This window comes from Xenopus tropicalis, chromosome 6 (genome assembly GCF_000004195.4).
Source record: "Xenopus tropicalis strain Nigerian chromosome 6, UCB_Xtro_10.0, whole genome shotgun sequence".
NCBI lineage: Eukaryota > Metazoa > Chordata > Amphibia > Anura > Pipidae > Xenopus > Xenopus tropicalis.
This window is the reverse complement of record NC_030682.2, coordinates 87,814,325-87,832,781: the sequence shown is the minus strand read 5'-3', so window position 1 is coordinate 87,832,781 and position 18,457 is coordinate 87,814,325. Positions and strand designations below refer to the sequence as shown.

At 38.3% G+C, this 18,457-nt stretch overlaps 1 long non-coding RNA gene across 1 annotated transcript in view; it reads right to left on the bottom strand.

Annotated features, from left to right (window-relative positions):
* Positions 1 to 972: 972 nt before the first annotated feature.
* LOC101735299 overlaps positions 973 to 18,457 on the bottom strand; it is a 22,125-nt gene continuing 4,640 nt past the window's right edge. Inside the window, exon 4 of the long non-coding RNA XR_004223227.1 lies at positions 973 to 1,070. This is a non-coding gene — a long non-coding RNA (uncharacterized LOC101735299). The remainder of the gene's footprint in view (positions 1,071 to 18,457) is intronic.

Sequence of the window (18,457 nt, the reverse complement as noted above, 5' to 3'; positions counted from 1 at the left end):
TAATATGTCTTTAGTCATTTATTATAGTTGGAATTGCTTTGCAAAATATTTCCTTCAAAATATTGTACTTATAGCTGTCATGCACTGTTGTGTTGTGACAATGATCAAACATAATGCAGTAACTAACACCATAGTAATAATTTCCTATTAAAATGGATACAATCATTATTTAAAACTAAACTGTTGATTTCCTTAACATAGTCATCATTTATTATCATATAATCATACCAAATTATTTTGTCCTGCAGCCTGATAAAATAATTACAGATATTTTCAGCAAATTGTTTTTCATTTCCTCCTCAACAATCTGTAATGAAAATCTGTCAGCTCTAACAAGTATACATAATAAGACTGCAAAAGATTTCTGTCATCTATTATACATTTAAACAGTTGCACATTTTCAATCATGTAGCATTTGCAATTAAAAACAGTTAAAAAAAAAAAAAAGATTGCTTCCATCTGGTACTCTTATTGTTTTGCAAGTATAGTCAATATAACAATTTACTGTTTTCAAAACTGGCAATAAGGTGCCTGGAGAGAGGCAGATGCTTTCCATTGCAGTGCTTTTTATGCAGAGAATCTAGAGTATGAGTGCCCCCTACAACATGTTTATCTTCAGATCTTCCAAACTTCTCTATTCAATACTCTCCACATATTGAATGCATTATTTGTGTAAATTAAATTTGGTACTAAATGCGCAAAAACTGAAGTACAGGTATCGGACCCCTTAACTCATTATCCAGAAAGTTCCGAATTATGGAACGGCCATCTCTTATAGACTCCATTATAAGCAAACAATTCTAATTTTTCAACATGATTTCCTTTTTCTCTGTAATGTAAAAATAAAAAATTAAGATATAATTAAGGTAGGCGATCCAAGGTAGGAGATTACAAAAAGACCCCTTATCCGGAAAATCCCAGGTCCCGAGCATTCTGGATAACAGGTGCCATACCTGTAATATAGATAAGAAATCCAAGATCTGTTTTGGCCCATAGTTGTCTACCACATGATGGCTCTTACTTGACTCAGCTTGCACAATCATGCAACTCATTTATAGACACCTGCAAGACTGAGATAAAAAATAAAAAAAAAAAAAGATATACTGCAATGTTTGCATAGGTATAGAACTTGAGTCTGCATTAAGGACAGAGTACATGCATTTTCTCTTGGAAAGCTATAGATAAAGGTTAAAATGATACTATAGTCCCACATACTATGTGTGTATGAATATGACAGGATCTTAAATTATAATTTTCACAGGGCTGGGATTTATAAATAACTTTATTTATAAATACAGCCATAAGCACTCACAGTAATGCTGCTCTGAGTCCTCTGTAGCTTGCTCTACTGTGGCTAACCCATTGGGAAGAAACTGCATCAGTAGCTCTCTTTCTCCTTTAAGCACTGCATAATTTGCCAGAGCTTTTATAAATTAACATATTTTATGTTTGGTTTGTCTTGCTAAGCTTTCTCAGTATCTTGTCTGTTCCTGCAAATAATTTAAATAGTGGATGAATACTCTGTTACAGAAATTGCAAGAATATATTTCTCTAACATATTCAGCAGCCCATTACAGATTACATTACCATTATTATAGATCATTTGGATAGGTCTCTGCCCCAAGGTAAGCTTACAATTTAAGGTCCCCATCACACATACACAATTTACATACAAATCAGGAGCCAGTTCAAATCCCTGTATGTTTTTGGAATGTACAAGAAAATATCCATAAAGCAATTAAAAGAGAAGGAAAGTCATTTTGGTATATTACTGCCAATAGATTTGCCACATTAGTGCCACCTAGAACAATATATTTGTTCTGCAGAAACCATTAACATACTGAGTAAACAGCTTTAGAAGCCTTCTCCTTTTGCTTATGACAGCAGCTGCCACTTTAGGTAGCTTCCTTCCTGCAGTCTATAGCCTATAGATGAGATCACACATTCCTAAGGGAAGGGTGAGGGAGTTCTTAGCATTTTGGTGGGAGGGGGGAGCAGGAGGGGGGAGAGAGGAGAGAACTGCACAGACTCTGGCCCTGGGAATTAAGGCTGTTTCTGAGAGAGGAAGTCAGACAGTGGAACATGATGTTTACAAAAAAAAAGAGACAATAAGTACTTATGGCTGTATTTACATAGACCTTAAAGCTTACTTAGTTTTTACCTTTCTTTCTCCTTTAAGAAAAATTAGACATTATGGGGCCGATTCACTAAAGGTCAATAAAATAAGTGCTATTTATATTATGCATTAACAATATTATCACTTCTTATTTTTTGCGACTTAACACTCGATTCACTAAAAAGACACTTGTCATAATTAAGAAGCGATGTTCTTAACCTTTAGTGAATCAGCCCCTATATTACTTATAACTAGTGATGCACAAACTCATCCTGTTTTGCTTTACTGCAAAATTAGTGAAAGTGGAAAAAAGTTACAGAAAGTTTGTGTGTTTGTTTGAGTGGGAATTTTTTATCTGTGTTTTTCTCATTCCAAATGCATTAGAGTCAATGAGCAGTTTTCTTCTGCCAAATGCATTGGAATCAATGGGCATTTCATTTTTCTGGTGACGCAAAATGCATGGTAAAATTATAGCACAGATTAACAAAAGTTTTTACCACAAAAACACCAATTTTTACCACAAATCTGGATGAGCTGGAAGTATTCGCTCATACCTACATGTAACCACAAAAGTTACTACATTTTTAAAGTCTGAATAAATAATCTAATATTGCATATCACATTCAGGCACAAATGAAATGGTTTTTCTTATTGTGTCCCTTTTGTTTGTTGACAGGATATGAGTCAAGCAACTGAACAATGAACAAATCTGTAGTGCAAATAGAGTACCATCTGACTCTCTCTCTATTTGAAACTGTATGCCTAAGGCCATAAAAAAAATTCTATAAACTGTTCTATATGTATAAAGAAAATACATACTTAGAAATGAGTAAAATGTTTTCTTTTTTACTTCATTTTTTAAACACAATAGTCATCAGTGCATGAAAGACTGGATGTCCTGCACTGTGATGAAAAATAAATAACCTTTATTGAACCTGCATATATTATATATATAGTTGCCCCTTAAGAACACCCTTTTTTGTGTATTTTATTTATTGGAATTTCTGTTTCCGGTTTTCCTGGCAACAGATTTATAGCAAGATAAATTAGATGATTTACAGTGTAAGAGTAATGCAAAAATCAATACTCTGCTAGCAGTGGAACTGGTGATAAAATGTTTAGATAAGGAAAAAGCAAGATAACAGCAATTCAAATCATTGGGCAACAGTTTTGTTTTATTTTTTTCTTAACTACGCAATTTGTACTGAATCTACTGTATCACGCATCTTTTTAGCTATTTACTTTAAAGGAGAAGGAAAGTCATTTTGGCATTTTACTGCCAATAGATTAGCCACATTAGTGCCACCTAAAACGCTATATTTTTTTGCAGAAAGCTTTACCATACCTGAGTAAAGAGCTCTAGAAGTTCCCTCCATTTGTTTAAGATAGCAGCTGCCATTTTAGCTTGGTCTCCTGTAGCTTCCTTGCTGCAGCTCTAGAGGCTGGTAGCATAGATCACATATTCTGATGGGTGGGGGAGTGAATTCTTCTGAAGTCTTATAGGAGGGGGGAGCAGGAGAAGGGAGAGAGGAGAGAGCGGTGCAGACTCTGGCCCTGGGATCTTAGGATTTTTCTTTGAAAGTCTAATACTGAAGAACATGTTTACACAAAATACAAGAAATCCTGTGTTTCTTTTGATAGAGGACTCAGTGCAGCTTTTTTTATGTGACTGCTTATGGCTGTATTTACAAACTTACTTAGTTATTACCTTTCCTTCTCCTTTAAGGCCTTAAAGAGATACTGACACCTGAAATGAAACTGTTTTTTTTTTTTTTTTTAAATATATCATAGCATTGTCGATGCATGAGCTTTTCCTGCTGGTTTTATATTACCTATCTGCCACTATGTTCCTCCATGTGGGGGTTGCCATTTGTGCAGCAATAGTCTGTTAGCATTAGAAACTTTGACAGGTTGAAAAGGATCCATAGGTTGGCAAAAGTCAGGTTTAGGAACTTCAAGTAAAAAATTACTTACAAAGGCAATTGTATCAATGAAAAAAGATTAACATGACATACAGGGAACTTTTTATGTACATTCATATTTTAAAAAGTAGTTTTTTTGTGTCAGTTTTACTGTTATACTGTTCATCTTTACTCTTTTCTGTTTATAATAGGAAAATCAGTGTAGAAAAGACACCACTTGCAATGTAGCAGAGGTCTCTACCCTAGAAAAAGTCTATTTTTTTATTGTGTCTACTATAAAAAAAATAATAATATTCACTATACACATGAAAAATACCAATGTTTCAGTAAAAGAGTGTTTCTTTTTGACAGTATTAGTATTATTATTATTTGAATTATTAATATAGCACACAATATTCTGTATATATTTTCAGTTATGCGATTTATAGAAAGTATAACTGATAATGATATTTTAAAGCACTAAAAAGAATAAAAAAGATGACCCAATGCCCATAATCAAATTTTGAAGGCATTAAGCTTAATATAAGACAATGGTACCTAAACACTGAATGACTATTCGCATTGTTCTTATGTATTTTTAAATTGCATAAAAAAGTGTTAACAAAATTATTTGTTTACTTTGTTATACAGTAAAGAATTACTTCACTTTTTGCTTAATACTTTTTATGATTTAGGGAGAATAAGGTTACAATGTGAAAAAGTTACATATTAAACTATTACACCCAATAGTTATATAAAAATATATTGCCATTAAGTTGAGACATTGTGAATATTATATGTGTTGAATGATTAAAGGAACAGTAACACCAAAAAATGAAAGTGTATAAAAGTAACTAAAATATAATGTGCTGCTGCCCTGCACTGGTAAAAGTTGTGTGTTTACTTCAGAAAGTCTACTATAATTTATATAAATAAGCTGCTGTGTAGCCATGGAGGCAGCCATTCAAAGGAGAAAAGGCACAGGCACATAGCAGATAACAGATAAAACACTATTGTATTCTACAGAACTTATCTGTTATCTGCTATGTAACCTGTGCCTTTTCTCCTTTTTTCCAGCTTGAATGGCTGCCCCCGGGGCTACACAGCAGCTTATTATATAAATTATAGTAGTGTTACTGTAGCAAACACACCAGTTTTACCAGTGCAGGGCAACAGTGCATTATATTTTTATTACTTTAAAGCTTTTTCATTTTTTGGAGTTACTGTTCCTTTAAGGCTTGCGTTATAAAGCTGAAATTTTGCTATTACTGCTACAGGTTGCTACAATTTAAAGGAGATCTAAGTATCTGCAAGACTCACACGCTCAGTGCTGCTCTGAGTGGCATTTGAGAAGCTAACCTTAGGGGGTTGTTGCAAATTATCAAGCAGAAAATGAGTCTGGCCCATCATATAAACTGATGCTGCAGGGCTGTTTATTAAATTCTCATGCTAATTGCACTGGTTTCAGAGCTGCCTAGTAATGTGAATCTGAATTAATAATCAGCCTTGTATCCTCACATTTATATTCCATATATACAGTATTTATTTTATGTATGTTGGTCCATCTCAATAACTGAAAGCAGAATAGATATGTGCAGTGCATCAGCAGAAAAGAAGATGGAGGCTCCTGGGGCATCTTTTGGGGACACAGATCATCCCTGCTAAAGGGCTGTGGGTGCCTTGGGCTAGTACAGAAGCACATAACATAATGTACAACATAACTGCCCTACTTCTTTAATTGTGTTGGGTTGAAAACCCCAACATACTGTTCTTCCACTTTGGTTTATTCTTCCGCTTCTTCTTCGCGCCCCCCCCATTTTCTAAATGCTACTCCTCCTACAGTTTTAGGGGTACTACACCCAAACTTGCCACACTTCTTCGCCCTATAGCGGAGCAGGTTGCTTGTGCTTTTCTAAGCGATCCGGCCCCCCGTCTTTTTGTGGCGCCGCTCTGAACACCCCAAGTTTTCCATTGACTTTGACAGGGAAGATTTTCAAACTGCTGCCGCACTTACAGCTTTGAAGCTACACCCCCCAAACTTGAATAATATAATCATGGGGTCACCCCGAATGAAACAGTGACATTTGTTGGATGACCCCAAAGTGGGAGGGGCCAACAACACCCAATCAAATTGAACCCATTGACTTTTATGGGGAAATTGAAAATGCTGCCAATCTTACAGCTTTGAGGCGACACTCCCCAAACGTGAATCACATAGTCATGGGGTCAGCCTGAATGAAGATATGATGATTGCTGGATGTCCAAAAGTGGGCGGAGCTGTGAACAGCCAATCAGATTTTACCTATTGATTTGGCGGAAATTTAACCTGCTGCCAGTCTCACAGTATTAACATCAGGGTCCCCAAACTTTTTACACTTGGTCACTAGGGGACTGCAGTTTTAGATTTGAAAAGTGGGCGGAGCCACCAACAGCCAATCAAATTTCACCTATTGATTTTTATTGGTTGGATGCCAGGGTTCCCAAACTTTGCACAGTCAGTCACTGGGTGACTACGCATTCAAGTTTTTGTTTTTTTTTTAAAAACCCATAAAGTGGGAGGGGCCAACAACAGCCAATCAAATTTTACCCATTGACTTTTATGGGGAAATTGAAACTGATGCCAATCTTACAGCTTTAAGGCTACACTCCCCAAACTTGAATCACACAGTCATGGGGTCAGCCTGAATGAAAATATGATGATTGTTGGATGCCCAAAAGTGGGCGGAGCTGTGAACAGCCAATCAGATTTTACCTATTACTTGCCATTCTCACAGTAATAACATAATCAGATTTTACCTATTGACTGTCAATGGGGAAATTCACCCTGCTGCTATTCTCACAGTAATAACACCAGGGGTAAGAAAAAGTCGGCAGAGCCACCAACAGCCAATCAGATTTCACCTATTGATTTTTATTGGTTTGTTGCCAGGGTTCCCAAACTTTGCATAGTCAGTCACTGGGTGACTACGCATTTAAGGTTTTTTTGTATTTTTGTAAGTGGGTGGAGCCACCAACAGCCTATCAGATTTCACCTATTGACTTTCAATGGGGAAATCCAACCTGCTGCCATTCTCACAGTATTAACACCAGGGTCCCCAAGCTTTTCACAGTTGGTCACTAGAGGATTGCAGTTTTAGTTTTGAAAAAGTGGGCGGGGCCACCCACAGCCAATCAGATTTCACCTATTGAATTTTATTGGTTAGGTGCCAGGGTTCGCAAACTTTGCACAGTCAGTCACTGCGTGACTTGGTACTCAAGGTTAGAAAAAGTGGGCGGGGCTGCCAAAAGCCAATCCCATTTCTTTCATTGTTTTCAGTGGGGAAATTTTAACTGCTGCCATTCTCACATGTTTAATGTCAGGGTCCCCAAACTTTGCACAGTTTGTCACTGAGTGACTACGCATTCAAGTTTTGTTTTTTGTTTTTTGTTTTTAAAGAAAAGTGGGCGGATGCCAGGGTTCCCAAACTTTGCACAGTCAGTCACTGGGTGATTACGTATTTAAGTTTTTTTGGGGTTTTTTTCAGTGGGCGGAGCAACCAACAGCCAATCAGATTTTGCCTACTGACTTTTAATGGGAAAATTTAACCTGCTGCCATTCTCACAGTACTAACACCAGGGTCCCCAAACTTTTCACAGTTGATCACTAGGGGTCTGCAGTGTTAGTTGAGTGGAGCCACCAACAGCCAATAAGATTTCACCTATTAAATTGTATTGGTTTGATGCCAGGGTTCCCAAACTTTGCACAGTGAGTCAGTGGGTGACTATGCACTCAAAGTTATAAAAAGTAGGCGGGGCCTCCATAAGCCAATCACTTTTCTTTCGTTGTTTTCAGTGGGGAAAATTTTAACTGCTGCCAATCTCACATGTTTAATGTCAGGGTCCACAAACTTTGCACGATTTGTCACTGGGTGACTATGTTCCAAGTTTGGAAAAGTGGGTGGGGCCAACAACAGCCAATCAGATTTCACCTACAGACTTCATACTGTATGTTTAAATTTAAACTGCTGCCATTCTTTAAATATTAGTACTAAGGTCCCTAAACTTTGCAGAGCTAGTCACTAGGTAACTGCGGTTCAGAGTTAGAAAAAGTGGGTGGAGCCACCAACAGCCAGATTTTAACTATTGATTTTCAATGGGGAAATTCAGCCTGCTGCCATTCTCACAGTATTAATACCAGGATCATTAGGGGACTGCATTTTTAGGTGGGGGTGGGGTGGGGCCACCAACAGCCAATCGAACTTCACCTATTGATTTTGTTTTTTGTTTAAATTTAAAAAGCTGCCTTTCTCACACTATTTATGCCAGGGTTCCCAAACTTTGCACAGTCAGTCACTGGATGACTACATATTCAGGGTTAGAACAAGTGGACAAAGCCACCAACAGCCAATCACATTTCACCTATTTACTTTCAATGGCGAAGTGTAAAATGCTGTCAGTCTCACAATTTTTATGCCTGAGTCCCCAAACTTTGCACAGTTGGTCACTGGGGGACTGCAGTTCAAAAATAGGAAAAGTGGGTTGGGCCACTAACAGCCAATCAGCTTTCATCCATTTAATTTTATTGGTTTAAATTTAAAATGCTGCCATTCTCACACTATTTATGCCAGGGTGCCCACTGTTTGTCACTGGGTGACTTCGACTCAAGGTTAGAAAAAGTGGGCACACCCACCAACCACCAATCACAATTTACCTTTTGACTTTTATTGGTTTAAATTTAAACTGCTGCCATTATTTAACTATTAATCCTAGGGTCCCTAAACTTTGCAGAGTTAGTCACTGGGTAATTGCAGTTCCAGGTTAGAAAAAGTGGGTGGAGCCACCAATCAGATGTCACTCATTGGCTTTCAGTGGGGAAATTTAAATTGCTGACATTCAAACACTATTAAAACCAGGGGCCCCAAACTTTGCACAGTGGTTTTTACTATATAATAGTGGTTCAATGTTAGAAAAAGGTGGCGGAGCCAACAACAGATCAGATTTCATTCAGTGACTTCACGTTGTTCAACCCAACACAAAGTTTGTTCTCAAACTTCCCTTTCTAGTTAAGCTTTAGTTCTCCTTAAACAAACTTTGCATTTTTTCATTACATTTTTCATTACAGTTTTTCATACAGGAATAAGAACCATAATTAAAATCAATTTTATCAAATATCTTTAAAAATGAATGTTAACAATGAGTAAACAAAATTTGCCCAAATTTCTTGGCTTACTTATTGTTACCCAACAGAAATATGTAGTCTGTAGCATTTAATGAAAGTTAATCATCGTTACCTATGTTCACATAAGGTTACGAATCTATATATTTTCATATTGTTATCTGAGCAATCAGTAGATATATGAAAAACAAAATGTGATTTTTCAGTTTTAAAGATCCACTTCCATTTGACTTATAGGGTATCTCAGCAGGTGCTTTTTACAAGCAAAATTTTATTTTTATTTGCAACCAACCAATAGTAATGAGCGAAACTTTTCAGCAGGCTTGGATTCACTGCAAAATTCTGCATTTCAGCATTGGCAAATTGTTTTGCGGAATGGGCGTAAAAATTCACAGTGAAAAAAATTTGCAGAGTCAGGAAAAACTCCTGCGTCAAAAAAGTCACAATCACATAAAAAAAGTTGTAGTTGCGCCAAATAAATTGTGGTTGCGTCAAAAAAGTTGTTTTGTGAATTTTTCTGCAGTTTCTAAATTTTGGGCAAAGCGAAACAGGGCAGATCAGCCTCTTAATGTCACAATTTAAATATTTTTAAACTACAATGTAAAAAAATTATTGTGGTTTGTTTGCACTTGCAAAATGATACCATCTGTACCATCTCACGATGGCACATTTACCAGTACCCAGTAGAACAGTCTGACATTGTTTGAATATGCTGTAAAGGATTTTAAAATAAAATGCAAAGACAACGGCGCACTACACCCACTCATGGTATAAATGAAGTGCCATATTTGTGCCTACTGTCCCCAGAACACCTAGCTAAATTAGGTGCCAGCAGAACATATAGCTAGTATAAATGCAAAGCAGACCTCATGTTTAATGTCTCAGAACATATAGTTGGTATGAATGCAAAGCAAATCTCATGTTTAATATCCCCAGAACACATAGCAGGAAAAGCAAAAATGCACAACATTCTCACAACCTCCCAGCTACTCTCTGAACTCTAACTCCCTGCCACCCTAACAACTAAGATCCCGACTAATATGATCCTTGTTGCTCTTAAAATAATGAGCACATTAATGCTTTCGGCTGCTGCTGGTTTCAGGAGTATGCATCACAATTCCCATAAAAATGATGTGTCTAGTGGCATATATTTCACCCTTCCATCCCATCTTTTCTATCTGCTACTATTTTTCCATTCACATTTTCTTGTTTCCCTCTTCTATCCTATTGTCTCCTTCTCAGCCCATTTTAGCTCTAACTTGACTACTGTTCACAACATCTCACTCCTTTCCAACTGATCTTTCCTACGCTAAGAAATTCTCTTTGTTTCTACCCTTCCTAAATTCCCCTGCCAAATGCCCAGTCCCGGTGCAGCTCACTTATGATATGCAAGTGTGGCATGGCATATTTGCAACACTCTCCCTGCATTTCTTTACTTAATAGTAAAACAAATGCGAACAACAGCTTAAGTGCAGGTCCCAACTTAAACTTTCATTAAGATCAACCCAAAAAAGGGGATTGTGAAGTTGCTGTGTAGTCATGGGGGCAGTCATTCAAGCTGAAATAAGGCAAAATGGCACATGTTACATAATGTTTGGGGGCAAAGACACATTTTTCTTTGATTTACCTCTCTGCACCTCATTGTAAATTTTGAAATCAAACAATTCAGATGTGATTAAAGTGCACATTTCAGACTTTAATTATAACTTATTTGCATACATTTCAGTTTCATCATGTAGAAATTAGAACACTTTTTTTTATACATAGTTCCCCTCATTTCAGGGCACAATAATGTTTGGGACACTCGGCTTCACAAGTGTTTGTGATTGCTCAGGTGTATTGCTTTTCTTCATTAGTGCATAAGATACCTAGGCTAATTTTACCATTTGGAGTCTGTGGTTGCCATTGTTCGACATGAGGAGTAAAGCTGTGCCAACAAAAGTCAAGGAAGCTGTTATGAGGCTAAAAAACAACAATGGAATATCATTAAGAAGAAAGAATGCACTGGTGAGCTCTGTAATTGCAAAGGGACTGGTAGGCAAAGGAAGACCTTCACTGCTGATGACAGAATAATCCTCACTATGGTTAAGAAAAATCATCAAACACCTGTCCAACAGATCAAAGGAGAGGAGATACTCAGCACCTGGAGATGTCTATGAATCGCAGACATCAAGTAATCATTGCATGCAAGGGATATGCAACAAAGTAGTGAACATGACTGCTTATACCTACCATTACTTTGTCCCAAACATTATGGTGCCCTGAAATGAAGGGACTATGTATAAAAAGTGTTATAATTTCTACATGGTGAAACTGAAATGTATGCAAATAACTTTTAATTAAAGTCTGGAATGTGCACTTTAATCACGTCTGAATTGTTTGTTTTGAAATTTTACACTGAGAAGCAGAGTGTTAAATTAAAGAACAACGTGTCTTTGTCCCGAACACTATGGAGGTCACTGTAGCAGATAGGAGATAAGCTCTGAAGAGTACAATAGTTTCAAATGGCTGAAAAGTTATACATTTTCCACATACATTTATTAATTATAAATCATAACTGTATTCAGTCATTCCAGAAGCCTCCCTAGTCCCTATCACATAAACTCTCTAAAAGGACGAAAAACTTTGCATTTGCCACTGTAAATAATATTCTCATTTGTTGAAAAGCTCATGGAACATTTAAACAAATCACCACTTCAGTAAATGTAGGAATCATTATAGCTGACATCTTTTTTCTCATGCTCAGAAAAGGTTAATTTACTGTAAAAACCATCTATCTCAAAGGAGTATTTTATATTACACTTGTAGTGTAAAAACACCACAAGATGTCAGTATAATCCACATGATTTAGAACACAAACCCCCTTTTCCCCAAGGTAATATCCTGGAATATATTAAGAGCCAGACAGTTTTTAACCATTTTCTATTTTAATTTAAGGGAAAAGTGATTATCCCAAAGTAAAGGTGTGTATTTTGTGATATAATTGGATCTTGGATGCTTTATAATCAAAAGCAGGAAATGCACACCCCCCAATCGTCCCGCTTTTTGCGGGACTGTCCCGGATTTTATTGCGCTGACTCCTTCTTCTGCAGCTCTAACTTCTTCAGCGGCGGCGACAGGCCTTTTTATAAGGCTGCGCCCCATGCGCACTGACGTCACACCTACGCATGGGGCACAACCTTATAAAAGGGCCTGTCACCGCTGCAGGAGAAGTTAGAGCCGAAGAAGAAGCGGCGTGTGTATGGGGGCTACTGTCAACAGGGGCTACTGTCAACGGGGGCTACTGTTAACGGGGGCAATTGGGGGTTCTGTCTATAGGGGCACTGTGTATGGGGGTACTGTCAATGGGGGCAATTGGGGGCTCTGTCTATAGGGGCACTGTATAGGGGGTACTGTCAACGGGGGAAATTGGGGGCTCTGTCTATGGGGGCACTGTGTATGGGGGGTACTGTTAACGGAGGCAATTGGGAGCTCTGTCTATGGGGGCACTGTGTATGGGGTGTACTTTCAACGGGCGCAATTGGGGACTCTGTCTATAGGGGCACTGTGTATGGGGGCTACTGTCTGTAGGGGCAATTGGGGGCACTTTCTATGGGGGGTACTTTATATGGGGGCACTGTGTATGGGGGCTACTGTCTGTGGGGCAATTGGGGGCACTTTCTATGGGGGGGTACTGTCTATGCGTGCAATTTGGGGAACTTTCTATGGGGGCAATTGGGGACACTTTCTATGGGGGGTACTGTGTATGGGGGAAATTGGTGGCACTGTGTATGGGGGGTACTGTCTATTGGGCCATTGGGGGCACTGTGGGGGGGTAAAACTGGTACATAGTTATAACTCACTTATAACTGACTGCTTTCTCTCTATATTTGTATTTTATATGTAGGAGTTGCTATATTGTTTTCCTTAGGTATTACAGTATGAGGGTATAACACATTTTGCATCTGATCCCACCATTTGAACTATATAAAAGGAGTATTTTGTGAAAAAATGGGGTGTGGCAATTAGGGTGTGGCCACAAAAGTGGGCATGGCCAAAATCTTTTTGTCCCTCTTTTTATTTTTCGAATGTTGGGAGGTATGGAATTGTGCTATCTTTCAGGTCTGGACTAGTATTCAGGACTAGGACTAGTAATAGGCCCTGGTATTTCAAGTACACTTGAGGCCCAAACAGCTCCCCACCAGCCCAATACATAGTGACTCTCTATGGCATATATGTCAAACACAAGGCCCGGGGGCCAAATCCGGCCCACCTGGCTATTTTATGTGGCCCTTGGTGAGTGTGTCTGACCATCCAGCCTGATCAATTTCCATTTTCCTCACATAGTAACTAAGACTAAGGTGTATATTTATCATGCTGTGTAAAAAGTGGAGTGAAGCATTACCAGTAATGTTGCCCAAGGCATCCAATCAGTAATCAGATTTTAACAGTAGCAAAGCATCTATTGGCTGCTATGAGCAACATCACCAGTAATGTCTTACTCCACTTTTTACACATTGTGATAAATATACCCCATAGTATCTTACTAAGTATATTAATAAAAAATTCAGCCCGCGACTTAGTCTGTGTTTTAGATTTCGGCCCCCTTATGTGATTGAGTTTGACACCCCTGCTCTATGGCATCAACAGTGGAACCTTCTGTCATTTGCCAGAATCCAAAGATAGCCAGTCCAGCAGGCCCGGCAGAAGTTTAGGGGCGGCATGCTGCCCCGCCGCAAGAAAATTTTTAAATTTGGCTCCCATACGGAGCAGTCGGGACCTCTCCCCACTGCTCCATATGGGAGTTTAAAGGAGCGCATGCGCACTGGGGAGAGGGCGCGTTCGCGCATGCGCACTGGGGGGACACCCACAGGTGCGGCCTCGGGGCGCCCAGGAGAGAAATCCGGCCCTGCAGTCCAGGCCTGACTATCTTTATAAAAGTAAGGATGCGTCTGGGTTATGTCTATAATTAAGTGCCTAAGAGGCATAAAACACACCAGGCAATTTAAAAATGACTAAATAAAATTCAATTTTGATTGGCATGTTCAAGTGGTGGTGTTCTGCTGCAGGTCTTCCTTTGAGGAAGGAATAAAAAGGAAGGAACCAGATCAAAAATATCTTGCTAAAATGTAGAAGTTTGGGATCCATTACCCTGAAACTCATTATCCAGAAAGTTCCAAACTACTAATGTCATCTCCCATAGTCTCTATTTTAATCAAATAATTCACATTTTTTTAGAATAATTACCTTTTCCTCTGTAAAGATAAAACAGTACATTGTACTTAAAGGGCATAGAAAGGCCAAAATGTTAGGCACCCCCAAGTGACTTTAATCGCCTACCTTTTACCCCGGATTGGTGCCCCTGTTGGGAGAGAACAGCACCAGCCCGGGGTACCTGCAGCGCTTCCTCCTTCCTTTATTGCGGCGCGCGCATGCGCAGTAGAGTGAAAAGCCGAACTTAAACAGAGAAGTCGGCTTTTCACTCTACTGCGCATGCGCCTGACTCACAGTCACAGCTTAACGAAGCCGGAAGGAGGAAGCGCATCGCCCCAGGTGCCCCGGGCTGGTGCTGTTTTCTCCTAATAGGGGCACCAGCCCGGGGTACAAGGTAAGCGATTAAAGTCACTTGGGGGTGCCTAACATTTTGGCACCCCAAGTGACTTAGACTTTCCTTGTCCTTTAAATAGGTAAGGAAAAATACAGGTAAACAAATGCAGACCAATGGAAAATTTGTAACCTTATGCAAAAAATACCAGTTGATGACTTCACAATTTTGTAATATGTATGTAATATGTAAAAACTGACATAGCGCTCAAGTTGACATAGTGCTCTACATGTGGGTTGATGGAGGATGGTGAGTCCTATAGTTCTTACTAGCTAGGTGACGTCCAAGCCCCCAGTAGGGTTTCCACCTTTTCTGGAAAAATATGATATCAACCAATGGCTTTTATGTTTTTAAAATTTTAACCAATCAAAATGCAAAAGTACATTTGACATTTTAAACACACTGGATAATTTAAATTAGAATCAAGGAAAATTCTATAATGAGGCAAGTTGAGAATCTCGCCTCAGGGTGCAAAATGGAAGACTGAGAAGAATTAAACTATTGACAACATAGATAAAGAATAAACTGAAGCTCAAACTCAACACTGGAAATATTTTCTAAGAAGGTTAATTGTGTTGCATGGGTATAGTAGAGTCTATAAGCCTACATGGCTGAGATATAAAGGTACATATCGATGTGGCATAAATAGATGTAAAGCCTGTTCAGTTATTAATGTCTCAGACACATTTATAAGTACTACTACTGGTAAAGAAAATAATATCAATCTGTATTTTAATTGTTTATCTAAAGTTGTGTACTTTAGCAACATGTAGATGTGGTGCTCAGTATGTAGGTAAAACTGTCCAGTGTGCAAGTGTTTTGGAACACTTGTTGGCTAGAAAGAAGACACTAAATCGGCAATAGCAAAACATATGGGTGACCATCACAATTTCGGTGAAGTATTCTTTCAGATTATTGATAAATTTAAACGGAATATAAGGAGAGGTGACATGGATAGGAAGTTAATGGAAAGAAAAGCCTACAGGATTTACTATTTAAAGACAGTCAGTAACCAAGGAGGGATGAATCGTGAATGAGATGTTAGTTGCTTTTATTGAAACTTCTCAGAGTGTTCATTCTGGTGACCCTGCTTGCTCATACTAAGGGGCAGATTTATCAAAATGTGAGATTAGAGCTCACCAAAGAAAAATTCACTCACTTTCTATTCATTCCTATGGGATTTTTGGAAGTGTATTAATCAAATAGTGAACTCGGACTTTCACCCATAGATAAATATGCTTCAAAAAATCCCATAGGAATGAATAGAATGTGAGCGAATTTTTCTGTGGTAAACTCTCAGCTCACATTTTGATAAATCTGCCCCTAAGTGGTGGATTATTGGAATTATTATGAATAGATATTTTTTTTTCTTCGTTTTTTCTTTATTAATATTGGTATCTTTCTTGGAGTGAGACAGAGATATCAAGGGTTAATTGTTTTTATTGCCTCTATGTTTTTTTCTCTGCATCTACACATGGGGTGGGGGTATTGTAAACAATCACTTGGGACAATCACACCAACTTCTTGCACTAAAACCTTATATGCAACCGGCTGTCTGTAGTGATGAACCTATCTGTCCCAATTTGTTTCACTAAAAAAAAAAAAAAAAGACGAAAATTCTTGAAATGGATGAAAATCAATGTGTTTTTGTGCAGCAACTTTTTCACTGCACAATATGTTGGAGTCTATGGGTGAATTTGCTCTTCACTAATACTGTAACCCAATTTAAAAGGCTGAGGATGGTCTGACTTTTGCTACAGAGGATTGCACTTTGATGGGAACTGCATTTTCAAAAACCCTTGCAGAAGTAAGAGGTATCCAGAAAAATATATGAAGGTTTAAAATTTTATGTGACTTAGTTTTGTAGTATGGTATCTTATTTGAAATATATATCACATGTAAAAGGCTGCACAGAATTGAAGTTGACCTGTCTGGCACAATGGATCAGTTGCAAAGAACACAGGTTTTGGTCAGATGAAGAATTTGAAAATGTCCTAAAGATAGGACAGACCTTGGCAGAGGAGGTAAAAACTGATGCTCATTTTCAACTTGTGCAGAAAAGAACTTTGATTATGATGCAGACAATGAACAAACTGCTGACCCAAAACAACAGTTCAAATTGTATTTCTGTTACTGGTTACTAAACTGTGCCAACCAGTCAGCTAAAGAATGATTCCTGTAGCTGAAGGAACACAGCAGTGTATTTGGGTTGCTCCGCAATATCCCAAAACGTAAGTCTTTCACACCAGAAGAACTTTAACTGCAGTGTGATGGGCTTGAGAAAGCATTCTCTGAAGGCAATCACTGATGTACATTATGAACTGAAAGCACTGAACCAATATCTGCCTTTAAAGGAGAAAGAAATGTATAAATTAAGTAAGCTTGATCAGAGAGGTCTATGTAAATACAGCCAGCCAGAGTTCTCTGTCAAAAGATTTGTCTGTTTTCCTCTGCCACAGACACGCAGCTTTCTCCTCTCTCCTGCTCCACCCTCCCTCAACTCAAGAATGCTAAGAACTCACTTCCCCCCCCCTTTATAAATAGGGATCTTAGCCAATCAGCAGGAAGCTTCCTCAGACAACTTGTGCAGAAACTGAGCATGTACACCAGTCTTGCACTTGGTGCAGGAGTGAGGCATTATAGGAATTTTCTTTACACAACTCAGCGTTTTTTCTTCTTGTTTGGCTTCTGATTATCTAAACAGGAGAAATAAGGGCACTGTTGAGAGAACTGAAGGTATGCCTGCAGCTTGAGATTAACTCTTTATTAGCCTTTCCTTCTCCTTTAAAGGAACAGTAACATTAAAAAATGAAAGAGCTTTAAAGTAATAAATATATAATGCACTGTTGCCCTGCACTGGTAAAACTGGTGTGTTTGCTACAGTAACACTACTATAATTTATATAATAAGCTGCTGTGTAGCCCCGGGGGCAGCCATTCAAGCTGGAAAAAAGGAGAAAAGGCACAGGTTACATAGCAGATAACAGATAAGTTCTGTAGAATACAATAGTGTTTTATCTGTTATCTGCTATGTGCCTGTGCCTTTTCTCCTTTGAATGGCTGCCTCCATGGCTACATAGCAGCTTATTTTTATAAATTATAGTAGACTTTCTGAAGTAAACACACAACTTTTACCAGTGCAGGGCAGCAGCACATTATATTTTAGTTACTTTTATACACTTTTATTTTTTGGTGCTATTGTTCCTTTAAACTGCACTACACTAAAGGGAGTTGTAGAGTACATCTGCAACAGCAAAATGTACCCCATTTTTCCCAATACCTGCATTGCTCATACTACTTATTCTTGCTGTGATGACACAGGAAAAGACTTGTCAGCCTTGCTACTATATCTATTGATCTATTGAGCATAAACTTTCACAGAAACTGGACCTGGAAGAATCAGTTCATGCATTTGCTACTCAGAAGGCAAGGAGCCCACCAGTTATTTAAAGGAAAGCCTCCTACCCCATCTGCTTGAAAAGGTCAGAGTTGTGTCAGGTTGAAAGAAGGCGCTCTTGCTCAAAGTCAGTTGTTAAACAGTTAAAAGTTTAAAGACTTAGTGCACTGCAGCCATCAAAACATCCTGTTGCACTTGTTGCTGTGGCAGGTCTATTTTTAATTGCAGTATATATAAACCATTAAAAAGAAATTTAAGCTCCAATGTATTCCTTTTATTCTGGCAAATGTAAAATAATACCTACC